This window comes from Aythya ferina, assembly GCF_964211825.1.
Source record: "Aythya ferina genome assembly, chromosome: 1".
Lineage (NCBI taxonomy): Eukaryota > Metazoa > Chordata > Aves > Anseriformes > Anatidae > Aythya > Aythya ferina.
This window is the reverse complement of record NC_140296.1, coordinates 33035623-33050824: the sequence shown is the minus strand read 5'-3', so window position 1 is coordinate 33050824 and position 15202 is coordinate 33035623. Positions and strand designations below refer to the sequence as shown.

The window sequence follows — 15202 nt, the reverse complement described above, 5'->3', positions numbered from 1 at the left end:
GACGAGTAATCCCCCACCTCCACCACCCCCTTGTGTTGCTTTGCTTTGCTTTTTGTTGGTTTTGAACTCACAAATACTTCAGTAGTGGGAAAAAAAAACTATCTCCATGGAATCATACTGCTTAATCTGGCTAACTACAGTCAAGGTCTAGACCAACTGAATAATATTCAAGAGTTTTGTTTCTGAGAAATTAACAGAGCAAACCAGTTACACAGTGGAGCAGAGAGACTTCTAAACTATGATAATATCTCAAATAAGCTATTTCTGCATTATACTATTTCAGACATTTCCAAATTATTTTGTCATTGTTCTAAATTGAATTAATTGCTAAATTTATATGAAAACTGTGCTGGGTCTCACAGTTCCTGTGACTTGATAATAATTGGTATAGAAATGCCTTAGGGCTAACTGTCCTTAATATCCAAATGGGGGTATAGTATGCAATGAGATGATATATAACAACATTTGAAGAATAGTGCTGTGGTGTGAAAGATACAGCAACATTCTCAGTAAAAGAAAAAGCAGACACATTAAAATTCAAAATGTGTTTCTGAGTAGCATACCTTAATACCACAATAAATTTTAGTTATATTGGATTCTGATGTGTTAGAGTTTGAACTCCCTTTAAATTTTACAGCAATTGTTAAAGGCCAATGGTTGCAGCTGCTTTACATGGGAAAAAAATATTTGGATTATAATATTATTTATTTCCTTTCCCATTCCGTTTCTATCTATGTAGATCCTTTGTTATTGCTCTGCACTGATGACACTGTTATTTTTCTGCACTGATGTCCTGTTCCTGGTTACAGGATAGGAAGGAACCGTTTTCCTTTCTGTTCCATTCACTACATGGCAAGGCAAATCATCCAGGGTTTACACTTGAATCCATAAATCAGAGATGTCAGGGCTAGATCCAGTAGAAAACTAAAGTGTTTTTTTGTTTGTTTTGTTTTGTTTTTCTGGGACATGTGGTTGAGCATGTAATTTAGTTGCCTAATTTATGTTGTGGTCCATGGAAAATGAGTCTGCCAAAATAACTTTTAGTTTCTACTATGGATGGAAAATACACAACCCTATTGCCATAGCCTGCCATAGACATAAAACCACAACCTCAAACCTACCTTAAGTTCCACAAAAGTACAAAAATCTGGAAAGGGCAGAAGATGCATGAGATAGATGTCTAGTTTAGACATTTGCAAAGGAAATTCACTGGTAATGGTTTATTTCTGAAGCTGGGGATCCTTCTTGGCTCAGCTACAGTTAGCCGCAGATCTCCAGAAACAGTTTCCAAAATCAATTCCTAGTCTCTAGAATATGCTGGAGTAAAATCTTCATCATACCTGTCCTGTAAGCTGATCAAAAACTATGTTAGAAAGGGAGAAAGAGAAAGAGGAAAACTAAGGACATATTTGGGGGAGCTTTGTCCCCAGATTCACCTTTTTTTTTTTTTTTCTTTTCTTTTTTTATTTTTTTTTTCCTTTTTGTTTCCCTCTCAATAGCACTACTTTAATAATATTTTCTTTCATTATTTTGCTATTCCTTCCTGCATGTAAAATTATTGAGGCATGTGGTAGGTTGCAGAATGCAAGGAGTTATTCTGATCAGTACTGAACGCTGAAGTTACCTAAGGCTTCTGATAAGAATGCACAAGTGATGATTTCTTTTCAATTGTGAATGCAGCAGCATTGAAATTACTGATCTCCTTGCCTAACCCAGACTTATTTAGAGAAATAAAATTGTATTCTGTTTCTTCTAATGAGAGAGCAGAATACTGTCCACATCGTATAGTAATCCTTTTTAAAGCAGGGACACTGTGTATAATTTTCTACATAAATGGGAAAAAAAAAAAAAAAAAAGTAATCTTATCTACTGCATATTCTCCTTTCAGCGTTATGCCAGTTTAGTCAGACTAAAGTTGTTGACAGAAATTTCTCCACTCAGATGAGAAGCAAAGATGAGAAAAGGCATTGCAATGGTGATGGAAAAGCTTTAAATAATGAGACAAATCCCAGAATCTCCAGGGAACTCATTCAGCAGTGGAAACCATTTCATGTTTCTTTCATTATGGGAATGATATCCTAGCTATTAAAAGTACAGAAGTGAGATTGTCCGTGCAGTTGTTTTAATAGGATGATTCTGAGCGGGTCACCAGTTGGTTTTGAAAACAGGAGTCCACATGGCTATTTTTCAACTGCACCATGCTTCAAGCAGTTCCAATCTATCACGGGATGGTGGCTTTAGAACCTCTGATTGTATAAACCTGTCAAGGCATCACAGCATAAACAACACAATCTACCAGGGCTGCAAAACTATTATTCGAGGAGTCCATTTAGTTTCATAAACTTCCCAGTTCTCTGACACCTTAAACAAAATATGACAGGCATTTATATTGTATAGAATACAAGAAAGATCACTTACTGCTTGAAAAACTTATCTAGTGGCTTTACCAATGAAGAGAGAAAAGACAAAATAATGGAAAGCAGGAATCATTTTGTGATACATTGTATTATTTTTTGAAGCGAACCAGTAAGGTCATAATTCCTTTGATCTTTGTGAAGATAACTTTGCTGTTCAGTTATACGCAAAGAGGGAGATTGCCTATCAAAGATGTACAAAGATGCCCATGCTGCAGTAAGCTGAGGCAAGTAGAGTTGTTTCTTCTGAAGAGTCACCTTTTATTCCATTTTGTTTTATTATGTGTTATGTTTTCCTGTTTTCTTTTTAGGGGTTTATTTCACTATTATAAAAGATGTTTTCCTCACATAATCTGAAGTGTAATGTCATATATCCTGACATGTCATCCTGTCTGAGGAGAGGATACTAGCTAATCTTTGGGGGGAAAAAAATTAAAAGTAAAATCCCTGAAGCTCAAGGCAAAACATTGCTTGGCTCAAATATCTGTTTTCTATACAGTAATTACCCTATGTAAACTGAGCTTTCCTAACAGAAACATACCCTGAGGCAAGCTTGAAATACAGCACTGTAGTCTATAGAACTGGACCAAATTTCTCAAAAACAGACCATTAAGAAGTCTCCCTGAGTATTGACTTGAATAGTACAGGCTGATCACACAGGAGAGCATGCTGATATGAAGAGAGACAAGTATACTTTCAAGGGACTGAGATTTGAAATATTGATTCAGTCACATTAATTGAATTTTTGCCTTGAGAAGTGATTACAAAAATGTTTCTCCAATATTAATTTGTATCTGCTTTGGATAAGATTAACATTAATTTCTTCACCAGTCCCCATTACTCTTTTATTATTCATTAGCATCTCCCTTTGCATGTGTAAGAGACCTTGATGAAGCATGTTTATTCATAGACTAACCTTTTTAAATAATTCTAACAGCTCTCTAACAGAAACCTTCCTGGCATGCTGAATATCTCGTCTTTGTTTCATTATTCAATCCTTGTGCTCTATCCTCCACTTGAGATGCTGAACATGAATCATACTGCTCTTCCTACTGCTCTCTTCCTCCCACTGAAATGTCCTCTGCAGTCTGATCCCACAGGATAGCTCTGTTCACAAAATACTGCAGCAAATTGTCTCCTGCTAGAATCTAGGATGGTATAATTTCTACAGAGCTTGAGTGCAATTATTGATTTATGCTGTCCTTAGTTCATCACATAATTTTTATCATGTTTTAAATCATTGTTCATTTACCTCTCATTAGAATATTTGGTGTGAGCAAGTCTTTGATGAGAGCTCTGGAGGCAACATTTCATTTTTTCCTTTGTACTTACAAACTTGTGACTCTACCTTTTCAAGCAGACAACAAAGAGAAAAGAGGGACCTAACAAATCAATTAATTTATTCTCTCTTTACAAAATCTATATGCATAACTCTAGCACTTGCTAGGTTTTAATGAATATGCACTTGAAAATTCACTACTAAAACTTTATTTTAAAAAACAGGATGCATACATGCTTTCACTTTTTCATAAATCCTCCTTCCACAGCAATAATATGCAGCTGCCTCCAGCAAAATGCTGTCATCCCTCACATTATCTTTTTGTATTTATCTTGCTATAATACCCAAAGGCCCTAATCAAGAAGGTGTTACAAATGCAAAAATTTGCTTCCTGCTCTAAAGAACTTACAAATATTAAATTTCTAACTTAGAAATAAATTGGTGGGTGATTTATTTCCTGTTCCAATTAGGTTTAGGGAAAACTCTGGAAAATATATATTGACAGTACACTCAGTTTTAAAATATCTGGAAAAATAATCTATTTCACGGTGGAGAAATAATACGCATTTACATACATTTTTGAAGTGTTTAATAGGAAAGTAGACATTAAAGTATCCACAGCTGAAATCCCTCTTACAGCACTCAGAAGAATGGGATTAGTTTCCAATATGCATTGTTGAAAAGCACTTGATATATATTTTATATATCTTTCCCTAAAACAAACAAAAAAATAATATGTAAACCTAATAATCTTTAGGGTTAGGATGAGGAGGAGAGGAAAGATATGGTACCTTGAGAGAAAATTCAATATTGGGAAATTAAATTCCAAGTGACTAAGTAGCAGGCAAACAAAAAGAAAGTGTTAGCTTTTCAAAATCAAATTTTTTAAAAGCTTTTAATGGAAAAAAAAAAAAATACTTGCAAAATGGAAGCAAAATCCTCTGGGGTACATGAATTGAGGAAGAATACATGCAGAGCTCAGTAAACATACCATTCTCTCTCTCTCTCTTGTTAAGCTCATATTATCTCAACATGCAGAAATTTATATCTGTGTTTCTCGGTAATGCTAATACAAATAGTAACTTTGACTACCAGCCTCCCACAGACTTTAGAACACACTTTTCCCTCTCTACACACCAAGTCATAAGCATGGATAGATGAGTAAAACTAGGCATCTTTTAATTTTAAATGTAAAATAATTGAAAACTGAAGTGAGCAGTCAGAATAATGAAGTGCTTGCCTTGGCTAATAATTGGATTGTATTCTGCTTATCCTTAAATGCAGTTACTGACACAGCCTTTCCACTAGTTTAAATAAGCTGTCTTCTGAAGAAGTAATTCATAAACTTCATTAGACCATTTATTTACTTTTTACTTTCAGTTGAGGCCTTTTCAAAAGGACCTTCTATAAGCAAAGGAAAAAAAAAAAAAAAAAAAAGCATTGAAATGCAAAAATTATTATTTATGCCATGGACAGTTGGACAGTTCTGTGTAATTTTCTGATAAAGCAAGAACTGCACCCATGCCCTACATAACCCAAGACATGAGTATTTAAAATCCTTCTTTATTAATGCACTACCTTACAGCTGTGATGTCTGTGGTAAGACATTTGAAACCTGTAGGGTTAAACGCAGGCCATCCTTTGTGTTGGGAAAGGTGAGAGAAAAAAGCCTTGGTTTATAGAAACACTTCTTCTGAACCCTTCACAGCCTGTGTGGAAGGCCACAATCCTTATGTTGTTTGTAGATGTCCTCTGCTTGTTTAATCACCCACTGCAGAATTTATATTTTACCATCCCAAACGACGGATTTATTGCAATAATTACTTAGAGCTACTGACAGCCAATCTAATTTTCCTCTATTGTTTTTTTTCCATTGCCAAAGTGTCTTTTCCAGCACAGCACGTGTGCACTTTGCGTTTTCACAGACCTTCTCAGACTATAACCATTTTGTTTCATTTTGGAGTTTATAGCTTTTTAGTGTGGGACTGTCTTTGTCTAAAGCAAAAAGAGCACACAGCATATAAAGCAGGTGGTTTTGGCTACTGAGTAGATTTCTGACATCAGGTTTGTAAGCAATTGTTTTCTTTGCTGGCTTGCAGACTTTGGACTTAAAAGTCTTTTAACTTAAAAACTGTGCATTACTGAAGGATTCTTACAGATATATGCATACTGGAGAATTAATTTTAATTCTAACCTTTTCTTTTATGAATAGAAGTCAGGCATGTAGTGGTAAATTTTCAAAGCTCTGTGTAGTTTTTTCAGCTGCAAGACTCCTATTAAATTCAGTAGGCCATATGTTCTATTGGCTTGCAGGCTGCAGAGGTTAGTTTCATGATATAACTTATTGCAAAAATTGCTTCAACAGCTCCATCTTTTGAGAAAGGGCACGGACTTTGGATTCAGGAAACCAGATTAAAGCTCTTAGCCTATCCACGTTCCCCTATCATCTTACACTACTCCTTTTATGAATGCAATGTTTTTGTTTCTTTACCTGACAATTTTCTTTCCTGATCGCAGTAAGTGAAGATGAAACAGCACAGCTATGACAACAGAACCCACCAAGCAAAGAATGTGGTAGTGTCCAAGTAAATGGACAGGCAAGTCTGGATTTGGCCCACTGGAAATAAATAAGTAAATAAAAATGCAGAATAAATTAAGAGAAATAACGGGATGGAGAGGAGGTGGAGTAGAGGAAGCTTGCTTCCAGAATGAGACTTTCTATGGGAATTTTCATCTAGTACAACACTTTTATGGGCATATTTTTAATCTCTGAACATAGGGATTGATAAAGGAAATGCTGACAAACCTTTTGGTGTTCACAGGACTGTAATATTCTGTTTAACACAACCAAAATTGCAAGGTATGCTTTTTATCCTTTTCTGCTAAGAAGGCAATTACACAAGCATCTTGTTGAAGTAGTTTATAATATGATTAAATAGGCAACATTAAATCAACTGGTGATTGAATCCTCAAGAGAAAACATATTTCAGTTAAACTTGAGAGTTACCATACTTCTTTATACTTAAAAGCCTTTGAAGCAGGACACATTATGGTGTGATACTCATCTTCAGGTTGAAAATGAAGGTCCTCAAAAATATAAATATTCTATTTTTTCTGCTCCTGCTATCTTAATTTTAATGTTTACTGAAAGTGATGAAAGCTGGCTATATTTGCATTTTATTTAATCTTAGGGAAGACTAAACTTCACACATCTGGTGGAGGCAATCTTCTAAAGTGTTTGCTTATGTAAATTAAAAATAAGATTTCACCTGCTACATTTCTAAGCAATTTGTTTGTGCTCACAACTGTAACTAACAAAGATTACGCTTTTGAATCCACATAATTCAATTTGTAGTTCCCTTTAATTCACTTCATATTAGTATTTTTTTTGTTTGCATCCACATAGTCCTATGTTCATAAATATAAATTAAAAAGTTTGCTTGAAAAAAAAAAAAAAAGAGAGAGAGAGAGAGAGAGAGAGAGAAACAAATCAAATAATTCTTCTCCGTCATGCGTACCTCTTCAAGACTAGAGACAGGTTAATCATAAAATTCAGTCAATAAATTAACTGTAAAATTCTGTGGTTTTGAAGGAGTTCTTATTTCAAGATTATGATTCCAGTTCAAATATTTGTATTAATCTATTTTTCTGTAGCTGATACTGAGGAAAACAAAAATATTTAGATCCACTAATCATTCATTATAACTCAATTTCTGTCACCTTGTCCTAATTGTTGTCGTCTTTCTTTGAATGCCCTTCAAATTGTCAATGTCTCTGTTAATGCAATGTCCAGACCTCTAGGCAATGTTCCACATGAATAGCATTAGGCCATCTATATGCAGACTCTTCTTACCTTCCTGAGCTGTGAAATGAACATGCATGTTGAAATTAATTTAGCCTGATTTATTTATTTGCTGCTCAATTGTATTATCAACTTTTATGTTTCTGTCTTCAGACTGTCAAATCAATATAACTCCTTACCTTTCACAGCCCATCATGATTAAATTTCATCTGAGCATTGCACTCTTTGCTGCTGACTTCTATCTCTGAACTACTGAAGATATGTAGACCTGGGAGGTCTTCTGGGTAGCCCTTTAGAATATACCTTGGTGCCTTATTATTTGCTGCTTATCAAAAATCTCCATTTAATGTTCTACAGCCCCTTTTCAAACCATTTATCACTATTCATACTCCAGTATTTACAAATTGATCTGCGGGTGAGATTTTGCAAGAGATCTGAAAGCTTTATTAAAATTGAACTACAGTGCATCTGCCATTTCCCTTCACTCAAAAAGTTAGAAAATCTGTAAAGCAAGTAAGTCTGGTAAATCTGTTTTTGTTTGTTTGGTTGTGTTTTTTGTTTGTTTGTTTGTTTTGTAAATCAAGCTGCAAGCTGCATATTGTTCATGATTATATTTTAGACAAAAAATAAAAATCTTATGTTCATCTTTATAAATCTTCTAAAAATATAAAATTTTACAAAAGAGAGGTCAAGTTCTTACATAGCTCTAGGTTTGTCCTTATAAACATCTGAGAGATGGAATTTCTACATATAACTATTGAATTTCCAATAAAATTCAATAGAGAATTGAATCTCATAACATAATTATGTCATAAATAGTTATAATTCAAGTTATTAATTAATATCTATCTTTGCTGGTCATCATCATAAGGCTTCTGTCAGCCTGTTCCTCCAAGCTTGTCAAAGTTCCCCTGAATTGCAGCCTTGTCTTGCATTGTACTGACTACTCACACTAATTTTGTATCTTGTGAACTTGATGATAGTATGCTCCATCCTGTCAGTGATCTAACTGATGAAGATGTTAAACAGCATCAGCTCTCCAATCGCCCCATGAGGAATGCTTCTCATACAGTCACTCATCTGTTCAACACAAAGAAATTAAAATTAATATTAGAAATTTTACTTTTACAATACAGCTCATGAGGGTTAAGATTAGTTTTCTTAATGTTGCAGAGCATTTCAGAGTGAAAAGAAATCTAGATCAAAACTTTACAGTCTTTAATAATTTCATTCAGAAGCCTACAGTGTTATTGTCAAACATATAACGTAAATGTAAAATCAGGAGAGAATCAAAGGTTGCAACCTTTAATAAGTTGCAATCTTTAATAAGTTACTATCCATATGACTGGATTGAAAGAGTGATTTACACATACACATTTAACTTCATTCACAACAGTATTTTCCTGAATTTAAGGAAGCAATCAGTGGTATTTAAAATAAATAAATAAATAAATAAATAAATAAATAAAAATTTGCAGAATTCAGATCTCTGTTACATATTTGTTATTTCATTCTTTAATAAATAGTTTGCACATTTGTGACAGGAATATTAAGGCAATTTACTAGAAGTGTTCTTTTCCTCCTTTCAAGTTTTGTCCAAGCAGTAGCCCTTGACTAATATAAATTATCATAGCTCCGTGGTTATTGTACACTTTAAAATTTACATTAGGAACCTCACAAAAGCAAAGATTTACTGTTGCAGAAATTTTAAAGTTATTATAGTCATCCTGTCTTCTACAGACTGTGTGTATAGAAAACACTAATAATAATCCTAAAATTCTACCGTAGTAGGTCATTTTTTTTTTTTTTTGTGGAATCACTGCAATGCTTAAAATTATATGAACAGGTCATACTTCAGCTCAGGGAAACAGCTACATTTCCAGGAGTTTCTAAATATAGGACTCTCCATAGCTGAATGATAGCTAAAGGAAATGTTTTAGGCTCTTGTCCCCACATTCCTGAAAACAGTTTTGGGGGAAGCAAATCTATTTGCCTTTCTTACTTTCCAGCTCAAGTGGACTTTGTCCTGGCTCCTACACATATAAACATGCATTCTGTATTTTGGGTCAGATAAACCAACCACATATTTTCAATGAGAGAAAGAGATGTTTTTGTCTGTTTGTTTTTCCTGTTGCAAGGATGCGAAATACCAAGATTGTAACTGAAGACTTATTATCACCTTTGCTGTTGAATTTTCCCAGGTTGCTACAAAATTGTGGCATAAAATATTGGCTGTATCAGAAGCAATCTGCTTTGGAAAATAAGTTTTCAAACCTCACACAGTATAATAGGTGGTAATAATCCAGCCTGTTTAACAGGTCAACTAAGCTCAGGATAAAACAGTCTCCTCCCAGAGGCAGCTCATCGTATTTCCAATTGTAACCTACCTCATTCATGCAAGTATATGAAAAGTATACCCTCACACTAAGCATGTTCCTATTAATGACAGCTCCCATTTTCCTCCCTCCTATTAAATTAAAAAGTGAAAAGAGATTGGAAGTAAAAGCCAAGCAGAAAGTGTATGAACACCTATAATATGCAAGGCCTAACTTTCTTGGGCTTTAGAGCTTTAGTAATGCTTTTGTGACCAGTTAGCATATCCTACTAATCAGCATAATTATACATGATCAGAGGCTTTTGTAAAAGCATTAAAATATCTACATGTCTCCAGAAAAGCTATATGTATGTTAATCATATTAGCTTTATATTTAGGCTGTAGCATATTGGTAGAGTATCTCACTTGTCAAATGCCTGACTTGGTAGGCTCTTAGATCTCACCTTTTAATCCTGTGATTTTGCACTAAAAGAGCAAGAACACTCACATAATGACTGCAGTAATTTTCAAATATGTCCATGTGATGTCTAATGTTTCTCCCTACTTCATCCTTTTAGCATTGACAAATTGCCAAGAATCACAACAGATATTGCATATTGGTGCCTTGTGATTCTGTTTGCTGATTTCATATGTTATAGTAAAAATAAAATTTGCAGCTTTTCTCATCTTTGAAAGACAGGAAGAATCTCCTATCCTGTTTCACTGAGAACAGGCTGGAGATTAGCAATGTCCATAATGTGCTAAACAAACTCATTAAGAACTACGACAGAGTACTAAACTTCTCTAATATATTCTAACAACATTTTTTTTCTGTGCCTGAACAGACATCTGTCTTTAATCTTTACCTGTTGAGTCAAAATGTCAAGTAAGATGATCATCAAATCAAGCATCACAATGCTTTTTTACAGATGAAGGCTGACATATCAGATGACAGCCTTTCTTTCCAATTCCCAAATACTAATTGCATTTTAATCACATAATTGCCAAGAGCCTACCAACGGTTTATAGGACTTTCCTGAACTATCACATGGAAGAGGAGGGCTAGAGTTACCAGTGCCTTTTAAAGGAGAGTCTTTTTTAGACAGAAAGGAAAAGCAGGACATCTTGAACAGCAACACTACAGGAAGGTTTTGTTTTGTTTCAAGTGTCTAAAAAGCAGGATTTCCCTGTCTAGTACTTCTGACATTTCCTTTTCAGCGTGTAGGATAGATTTCTCACAGAAATAGTCACTAGAACTTCCAACACAGAGACACTACTGTGTTACCTATAAATCTGTCCTGACATGTCTCCTTCTGTCTATCTTGCTTTCTCTGATTCCTTCTCTTGTATTTCATTTTCCAAGAAGATTATGATAGAAGTAATTGAAGATATAAGAAAGTAATGCACCTGAGGATTCAAAATAAAGAAAAAACCTGTAGCTAAAGACAAATTGGCCTGTTCATAGATCTGCCTGAACACAAACAAAGCATGCTGGGAGACCAGTAGCCAATTGCAGTCATCAGCCAGTGAAGTTTGCCTGAGAGAAATAAAAGTTTCTCTCTTCCACCCTATTTTTGTTAGTTTTATTGCACTTAAAAGATAGTTATAAGCTTCAGCTCATAATTCCCTTTTAAAACCATTACCAGAGAACTCACCAGTTGATTTCCTCTCAAGTTGAAGGGACATCACTGTGTGTGATTCACTATTTGTACTATTCACTGATAGTGTATTTCTGTTTGTTTGTTTGTTTTTTAATTGTCTTATTCAGGAGCACCCAGCTCTAATATCTAGCAAGAACTAGACCATAACATTGATATTAATGCCTAATAATAATAATAATAATAATAATAATAAAATTTCACTGTATTATGTTTAATGATGCAGTTTAGGTCTGAGATATATAGCACTCTTCCAGACAACTGCACCACATGGTTTGGTGAAAGCAGAAACAAGAAGTAATATTCCCAAATGACACTTTGGCACAGCTACCGCCTTTCAGCTGAGGCAGCTGAAATGTATAAACCTCAGCAACACCACATGCCCTCAGAGGCAGCAAACAGACTTTGGCACTGTTAAAATAAATATACTATGTAAGCTTGTTTTATGTGGGTAGGTGTGATGATGGCAATACCCAGCTGTCAAGACACAACAGGGCCCAGGGACTTCCCTGGGACTCAGCGCTGTGGGGACACCCCATAGGGCCATCTGGGCAGGGCCAGGCAGCCAGGGCCCATTCAACCACTCCAGCCAGGGGCACAGCTCTGGGATAGTGCCAGAACTGAGCTTCAGGCACATCCCTGAGAAACAGGACAAGCCAAGGCCAGGACATGGGCCTGCAGGTGGGCCTAGCTCAGCAGTGTCCATGGCAGGGCTATGAGAAACTACAGAGTGGCCCTGCTTCAGCCTGGCCTGGGGCAGCAGCTCACATAGGGTCCTGGGCCGTGGGTAGGTTGGGGAACTCTGGGTGCCTAGGAAAGAGCAATCAGGCTCATTTGTGCCCTCACAGCCCTGGCACCAGGAACAGGATAGCTCCGTTAGGGAGTTATTCCCACAAATATTTATATTCATAGGTAATTCAACAGGTTTTCTTCCTCATAATGTATGGAACCAACATGGACAGGAAAAGCCACAGCAAAACTGCTGACATTTCTGCATGCCTGTGCAGCCTTCTATGAAAAAAGCTATTTATTTTGAACGTGAAAATCTATGAGTTCAAGTAAAGATCACCATAAAGGAGGTGACCCACAAGATACTAAAATTGCCTCTTCTCTCTTCTATTAGCACCTGAAGGCCTCCACCATGAACAGTTTCCAGAGTGACAGTGAGCAATAGTAAAATTAGAGTAAAACTGACCTTTCTTTATGCACATGCTGTAACTTTTGATTGTCTTGCTGAATCAATAGCCTGTGACAAAAGTAGCATTTAAAACTATAAATCATGGACTACTGTGTGAGCCTCACAGGTATTGGGGATCTTATGAAATACCCATATCCAAAACCAAGTGTCGTGGTTTAACCCGGCCGGCAGCTAAACACCACGCAGCCGTTCGCTCACCCTCCCCCCTCCCTCTCTGGGACGGGGGAGAGAAATGGAAAGTGAAGCCCGTGAGTTGAGATAAAGACAGTTTAATAAGACAGGAAAATAATAATAACAAAATAATAATAACAATAACAATAACAATAACAATAACAATAACAATAATAATAATAATAATAATAATAATACAATGGTGATAATAGGAAAGTAATAATAATATGTACAAACAAGTGATGCACAATGCAATTGCTCACCACCCGCTGACCGATGCCCAGCCTAACCCCGAGCAGTCCGGCCCCCTCCCCCCGGCTAGCCACCCCTATATATTGTTTAGCATGACGTCAGATGGTATGGAATACCCCTTTGGCTAGTTTGGGTCACCTGTCCTGGGTCTGTCCCCTCCCAGCTCTTACTGCACCCCCAGCCTGCCTGTTGGCAGGACAGAGCGAAAGGCTGAGATGTCCTTGGCTTGGTATAAGCACTGCTCTGCAACAATTAAAACATCGGGGTGTTATCAGCACTCTTCTCATCCTAAGCCAAAACACAGCATTCCACCAGCTACTAGGAAGAAAATTAATTCTGTTCTAACTGAAACCAGGACACCAAGGAACACACATTTCAGCAGGCAACATTTACACACTCCAGGTCAATAATACTTTTTCTGAAGTACAGATACTACTAAATTTCTTACAGCTAAGATTTTGGTGGAAGGAGTTCATTTGATAATTACTTTTTTTTTTTTTTTTTTTTCCATTTTATTCAAACTAAGTGCATATGAAAGAGTCTTCCTTGTTACAGAAAAAGTGCATAAAATATCCAGTAATACCCCTAGGCACAGCAACGTAAAATTTTCTTTCTGTGAGTATCCATGGCAGTAAACATGGATTGTTCAGATCATTTTAAGCAGAGAGAATGCTAAAGGAGCATAGTCCTGCAAAGTATTCTCAGAATTTTTTGTATTGCATCCACTGCATATTGTAGTTAATAGTCACACAAAAATTATACTGTGCTCTGACTGTAACTCAAATAACCTGTCAATAGATATGGAATTAGCATTATAATGCTAATGAATCATATATAAGGAAATCATTCCTAAGGGCAGGGGCACTTTACAATAACCTGTTATCCTTGGCATTAAAATAAAGCAAGAGTGCTCAGAACCCTCAGGTCAGTGGTGGTAACTTTTGCGTAGGGGGTGATGATTGGTCAAGCCACCTGAATAACATCACCATTTCTTATCTGAGTAAACCCAGCATGGGTCACAGACAGCAGAACAGTGGGTCTGACTACCTACCTATAGCAACACATTTGCAGAATAATAGTTTAAGATTGCCACTGACCAGAATTTCAATGCTCACATTACAGTTTTATGAAGCTTCATAAGCCAGCATGGTACAAGTTCTCCAAGGATTTTTCCTGCTATCCCCAAGAAAGTAGTGAGAAGTAATTCTGTTACCTGAGAGCAGAGAAAAAGAAGGTATGAAAGAAAGGTTGAGTTTTTTTTTTTCTATGTTTTTTTTTTCTTCTAAAAAATAAGCAGTAAAGAGCACTATTTTTCCCCTCAGAGTTCACCTTTAAGCTCAATTACCAGTTTAACCAACCTGCCAAATTCCACTTCTGAAACTATTCTAATTCTGTTTTGCTTTAGCTTTAGTACTAATTCAAGCTGCTGCACTTCCTTTAGTTGAGGCAAACTGCTCTACTGAATTTCCTGGAAAGAGTTTGTTTTACTGTTTCCAAAGGAGACCTGAACCATGCAGAATTGTCTGTAGAACAGAAAATGGTAAGCACTGTGCTTGTTTTGTTTCAATCCAAAGTTATGAAATTATGAACTCCATTACAAAAAAAAAAAAAAAGATAGAAAAATCATGTCATATGTACTAAAACAGAAAGACTCCTCTGAAACAGAAGGAATACAGAAGAAACAAAATATGTGACAGGGCAAAAATAAAGTTAAAAATTTCCAACACCAACTAAATATAATTGATCCTACAGTGAAATAAAAACCTGAGAAAGATCTAGATACCATGAAACAGTGGCAGGCATATGGAAGAATGATTTCACAGAAAGATGTAAAAATTAACTATAAATATATGAGAATATATATTTATATTGTTACTCAGATCTAAAATTAAAGTGACAAGTTTAACTTCCTCTTCCCTTTTCTACTCTTCTGTAAAGATATATATGTATCTTTTCTGTAAATGTGGGAAAAGATATGTATAAGTAGATGTAAGTGGGCTTTGTTGGCTATACGAAAGCATTTCAAATGAAATTATGAGTCAACAATAATATAATTACATTAGTAAATAAGCACAAACGTTTAATGATAGTAAGAGGTTTTACGGAGCTTAAGG

At 35.7% G+C, this 15202-nt stretch overlaps 1 protein-coding gene across 1 annotated transcript in view; it reads right to left on the bottom strand.

The window, feature by feature from the left end:
• Positions 1 to 13445, bottom strand: part of LOC311445746 (uncharacterized protein) — a 72036-nt gene extending 58591 nt beyond the window's left edge. Inside the window, exons 1-2 of the mRNA XM_084538146.1 lie at positions 13100 to 13445; positions 8447 to 8575 (exon numbers count right to left, since the gene is read on the bottom strand). The gene's annotated coding sequence lies outside the window, so the exon portion shown is untranslated. The remainder of the gene's footprint in view (positions 1 to 8446; positions 8576 to 13099) is intronic.
• Between the last annotated feature and the right edge of the window lie 1757 nt (positions 13446 to 15202).